Source organism: Andrographis paniculata, unplaced genomic scaffold (assembly GCF_009805555.1).
Source record: "Andrographis paniculata isolate CXL003 unplaced genomic scaffold, ASM980555v1 Contig59END, whole genome shotgun sequence".
Lineage (NCBI taxonomy): Eukaryota > Viridiplantae > Streptophyta > Magnoliopsida > Lamiales > Acanthaceae > Andrographis > Andrographis paniculata.
This window is the reverse complement of record NW_026137594.1, coordinates 4,541,609-4,547,608: the sequence shown is the minus strand read 5'-3', so window position 1 is coordinate 4,547,608 and position 6,000 is coordinate 4,541,609.

The window sequence follows — 6,000 nt, the reverse complement described above, 5'->3', positions numbered from 1 at the left end:
AAATTGCAATGGGTTAGCAATTGCGGAGAGTTGAATGTGAACAAGTAGGTGGCGGTTCCTATCAAGATAAAAAATTATGAGGATCAAGTCGTTTGTGATGTGCTACCGATGCAAGCTTGTCACGTATTACTTGGGAGGCCATGGCAGTTTGATAGAAAGGCTCATCATGATGGATATTTGAATAGATACTCATTTGAGTTTGGGAGTAGAAAGATATGTTTAAAGCCGTTGTCTTCAATGGATGTCCATGAGGACCAACACTACATGCATCGTCAATTTTTGGAAGAAGCCAAAGAAAATAGAGAAAGAAAAAAGAGTGAAAAAAATAAGAGTGAAAAAAGTGAGCATAGGAGTGAGAAAAGTGAGAGCGAAAAAAATAAGAGTGACAAAAGAGAGCAAGTGAGTGAACAACGCAAGAGTGAGCTTGAAAGAAAAATGCTTGTGAGCTTGAGAGAGGCAAAAAATTTGAAAGTTCATGAGGGAAGTACTTATTTACTTTTGATTAAACCTGTTTATTTGTCTAAGCAAGAGCTAATGGAACTCCCTCCCAATGTTGCTTCTCTTTTGCAGGAATATCAAGATGTGTTTCCTGATGAAGTAACCGGAGGATTACCACCTATTCGGGGCATTGAGCACCAGATGGATCTCATTCCGGGTGCATCAATTCCAAATCGTCCAGCTTACAAGGCAAGTCCAGAGGAAGTCAAGGAAATACGTAAGCAATTGGATGAGTTGCTTGACAAAGGCTGGATTAGCGAAAGCCTAAGCCCTTGTGCTGTACCGGTTCTTCTTGTCCCAAAGAAGGATAGCGGGTGGAGGATATGCATCGATTTTCGAGCCGTAAATGCCATAACGGTAAAGTATCGACACCCTATCCCTCGTTTAGATGATATGCTAGATGAACTGCATGGGTCAAAATACTTTTCTAAAATTGATTTGAAAAGTGGATATTATCAGATTAGAATGAGGGAAGGTGACGAATGGAAAACTACATTTAAAACTACGTTCGGCTTATATGAGTGGTTAGTCATGCCTTTTGGTCTTACGAATGCTCCAAGTACGTTTATGCGGTTAATGAATCATGTATTACGTACCTTCATAGGGAAGTTTGTTGTGGTTTACTTTGATGATATTCTCATTTATAGTAAATCAATGGAAGAACATGTAGAGCATATTCGTAGTGTTTTGGAAGTGTTAAGAGCTGAAAAGCTTTATGCTAACCCGAAGAAGTGCGACTTTTGTGTCGACAAATGTATTTTTCTTGGTTTTGTTGTAGGTGCTGAAGGGATAAGTGTGGATGAAGCTAAAACACAAGCTGTTCGGGATTGGCCAACACCTAAAACGATCAAGGAAGTTCGTAGTTTCCTTGGACTTGCAAGCTTTTACCGCCGCTTTGTGCGAGATTTTAGCTCCATTGCAGCACCACTGACTGAGCTTACAAAGAAAGATAAACACTTTGATTTGGAAGTTTCTAAACAAGCATCTTTCGATTTGTTTAAGAGAAAACTTACTAAAGCTCCTGTTTTAGCTCTACCGGATTTTACTAAGCCATTTGAATTGGAATGTGATGCTTCAGGAATTGGGATTGGAGCTGTTTTGATGCAAGGAAGGAAGCCGATTGCGTACTTCAGTGAGAAGCTGAGTGGGGCTGCCCTCAACTATACGGCGTATGACCGAGAATTGTATTCGTTGGTTCGTGCACTTCAAACATGGCAGCACTATTTGCGATCACAAGAATTCATTGTTCACACTGACCATGAATCATTGAAGCATTTAAAGAGTCAAAAAAAGCTTAGCAAACGGCATGCAAGATGGGTAGCATTCGTGGACACATTTCCTTACTTGATTCAGTACAAGAAAGGAAAGGAAAATATTGTAGCTGATGCGCTATCAAGGAGTGATGGCAGGAAACGGGCTAAATTTGTGAAGGAGATGCATTCAAAGGTTCGGGATAACATTGCAAAATCAAACGCTCGGTATGCTAAAAGTGCTAACAAAGGTCGAAAGCATGTAGTGTTCCATCCAGGCGATTGGGTGTGGTTGCACTTGAGAAAAAGTAGATTTCCCGAGAAACGGAAGTCTAAGCTGAGCCCAAGAGGAGACGGGCCATTCCAAGTTGTGGAACGCATCAATGACAATGCATATCGTATTGAGCTACCGGGTGAGTACCAAGTTCATAGCACATTCAACGTTGCTGACTTAAGTCCTTTTGATTTAGGAGATGAATAGACTATGAAAATAGGGGACTCAATTTTTCAAGAAGGGGGGGATGACGAGGTCGTCAAAGGCGACGATGAACCTACACTACCACCAGGTCCAATTACTCGAAACTGTGCCAAGAAGTTTCAAACTAATGTTATGGCATTAATTCTATACTTGGAAGAGGAGAACATGCATAAAGTTGAAGCATTGAGGCCAATGGGAAGAGCGTTATCAACATTGGAGTGCATACACCCTTGAAGACCACAATTTATAACACCCATGGGAGTTTCTACTCACATCATTACCCATGTGGGATAAGAGATGTTTTATTTTATTTAATAAAGTGGGTCCCATCAATCTAATTAATTGGACATCTCTTATTTACTTAATTAGTGGGATATAAATAATATATTTTTGTCCCACATTGGTTGTAGAGTCTTTTTCCAAGCTAGCCTCCCCTATAAATAAGACACTTGGGTTCACTTGTTAGACACCTAGAAAATTATATCAATTAAAGTTTCTTTTTATTCCATTATATTGGAATTAGTGTGTGAGCGAGGGTTACCCTTGCATGCGCGTATCATTCTCAATCGGGTCCTTGGGTTGATTCCTTGGGTTCGTGGCTTCCGAACCGACCTGAGTTTCTAGCCAAATCGTTCGAGTCTCCATTGGTTTAGAGGTGTTGGGTCTAGGCAACGCTTGGGTTCACATCCGATCGATTGACGAATCGGACACCGGTAATATCTTTTTTTTTTACTTAGTTTTTTATTTGAATTTAGTTTTAAATATCGGTTAGTATAGTTTAGTTACTTGGGCTGCGTCAGAAATTCTCTGGTAATGTAGGATTAGCGATCTTGCCTTTCTCCCACTGTGGTCGCCAATTTGTTGATGTATTTTTTCAACAAACAAAAAGTAAAATTCAAAGATATGAAAAATATCTTTAAACTTGATTAATTAGCGTCTGAGATTAGGAATCTCTAAACACTGTACGGTACATAAAGAAATTAACTGGAAATTAAAATACTGGAAATTTAAAGTGGTGATCGCCAAATCTGACTTTGCTTTGTTGAAGTTGATTGAAGATGATTGTAGAAAAAAAATCTAAATTCTTAAATACTCCCTGAGAAACTATACTGGAAAGCGTCGCCCGAACGGTTACAATGTCTCCTTTTCAACCGTCTGCCAACCCTTCTCCTACTGACACGTGTCCTCAGCAGATCAAAATTATCACTCTATTTCACTCTTTGAGCCGACCAAAGACCTTCCGCCCTTTTGGCCCGACTGTCAATCCTCCCGACTTGCAAACCATCCGACTTGTTTGGTCCAGCCGCAAACCTCCCGACTAAAAGACCATCCGACTTGTTTGATCCAGCCGCAAACCTCCCGACCTGCGAACTTTCCGCTCTGACGACTTTCCGTCTTGAGGACCTTCCAACCTGCGGACTTCCCGACCTGCGAACTTTCCGCCCTGACGACTTTCCGTCTTGAGGACCTCCCGACCTGAGAACCTCCCGACCTGATGACCTCCCGACCTGCATTTTCCTTAGAAATAAACCTATTTTTCCTTGAGTTCCCCACGGTGCCCTTCAGTCAAATCGATCAACTCTATTGCCAGGCCCATCTTTTCTTTTACCTTTGGCTTTTTAACCTAATTCTAAATTTCATACATAACATAAGCATTTCCCCATACTTCAAAATTTCTCTAAAAAATTCTCTTCTGCGAATTTTCTAAAAAATTCTTATTTCCTAATTCGATTTGTGGAATTCGTTATTCTATTTAATTCGTTCTATCCTGAAAGACGATCGGTGACGGACCGAATTTGATTTAATGAAATCGTGTCTACACAAGTTTCAGATTCGATTTTGTATTTAATATTCAATATCAATATTATCAGATCTATAGTTTCTAATTCCGTCATATTTCAGATTTGTCATATAGGTCTATTATTGGTAACATCGATGGCTGCATTATGGACCCCACCAATAATATCTTTTTGTTGTCGCTTTGTTTGATTGGTCCCACTCTCCTTGACGTTAGGATGATTTTCAATCTTCCAAACGTGAAAGAAGATCCAATAACGGGAGGGGGGACAATTATCTCAATCGAACCTTTAAAAAACCACCTAGGCTACACTCGGACAGCAAAATATACAACCTTCATTTGTTTCCTTTATTGGCTTGTTCACAAATATAATATATACATCTATAGTAGACCATTATTGCACACTTTTTAATATATATTTCAATATTGTATTTATCTACAAATATGTCATCATTATTTATACATTCAGGTTATTTTATTAATTCATTCATATACTTTTAAAAATACAATTACTTTATATTAGAATCAACTAATATCATAATATATTCATTAAAACTTGTGTCCAACTAAAAATATATAATATATATGTACAAACTAATATAATATATATATAATGGGGAATGTGTTATAGCAAATTATAGGGGTGTCAATTCGTGTTTTCGGATCATGTTTGTGTCGGATTGAGCCATGGGGTAACAAAAAATTGTCAATCCGATCCCGAAATCCTAGACCTAAACACGACACAATTCTTTCAGGTCAAGTTCAGGTAGACCTTATTTAGTTCTAGATCACCCAAAGCCTGAACAAACCCGACACGAAACAAACCTGAAAACCCTTAAGAAATTAAAACAACCTAAAACAATTCCTTTTTATTTTAATTTTTATATTATTTTATATTTAAAATATTATAAATTAAAAGGAATGTGCACATTGTTGACAAGGAGTTGGTCCGGTGCTAGGTCAACTTCCACGGATGAGCCGATGCCAGACCATCCAAGAGTGAATAGTAATTAAATGGATTAAATAGATTACTCATGTCAATAATGTGCATATTTCTTTTCAGAAGCCCTACTAAAAGAACTTTAGAGTTAAACGTGTTTGCTCTAGAGTAATTTAAGGATTAAAGTGCGCGTGAGTGAGGGGCCAAATGGGTGATCCTTGGGAAGTCTTCCAAGATGCGCGTGAGTAAGGACGGAATCACAATAATTTTCTTAAGCTTAACAAGTGAGGAATTTTATGCATTGAGAGTTTAATTAGTTTAAAGCTCCATTATAAAAGAAAATGAACATGCATATTATGTTTATTGTTTTATGCATCAACCTTAATTACTTATTGTTTCTAGTGTCAGTCAAAATGAACTCGTAAGCAATTTATGTGAATACTCTCTATGATTGTAATATTGTTGGAGCTGCGTGTAAAAGAACAAATGAATTAAGATCGCGCCAATTTGATGATTTTGCAAGATATGTAGAATTAAGTTATATTGCTATAAGAAAGGGAAATAATCAATAAATGAGTTTAGCTCGACTTGGTAATACTCGTTGGGATTTTTATTTTAAAACAATCACTCGACTTTTTAATTTGTGGAATCTAGTGAAAAAATTGATTAAAATTATAGTTACAAATAGCACTTATGTGAAAAAACTGACTTTTAGTGGGATTTTGTGACAAGATGAAAAATTTTGAATTTATGTTTGTAAATCAATTTATGAAGATCTATTAAGAAAAACAAATGTATTGTCACAAACTCTTCAATAAAAGAATCAGAATATATATTTTATTGTACAATTGACTGCAATTTTGAAAGATGAATTGCAATATTAGAAGTAGTTAGAAATAAATTTTTGAAGAAGTAATTAAGTTTTGTTCAGATTATGAAATTATTGTCCTCAATATGAATAATATCAACATCGAACGATTGATAATACTTGTTGATACTTAAAGAAAAATACATATTCATTATTTTTGAGTGGATA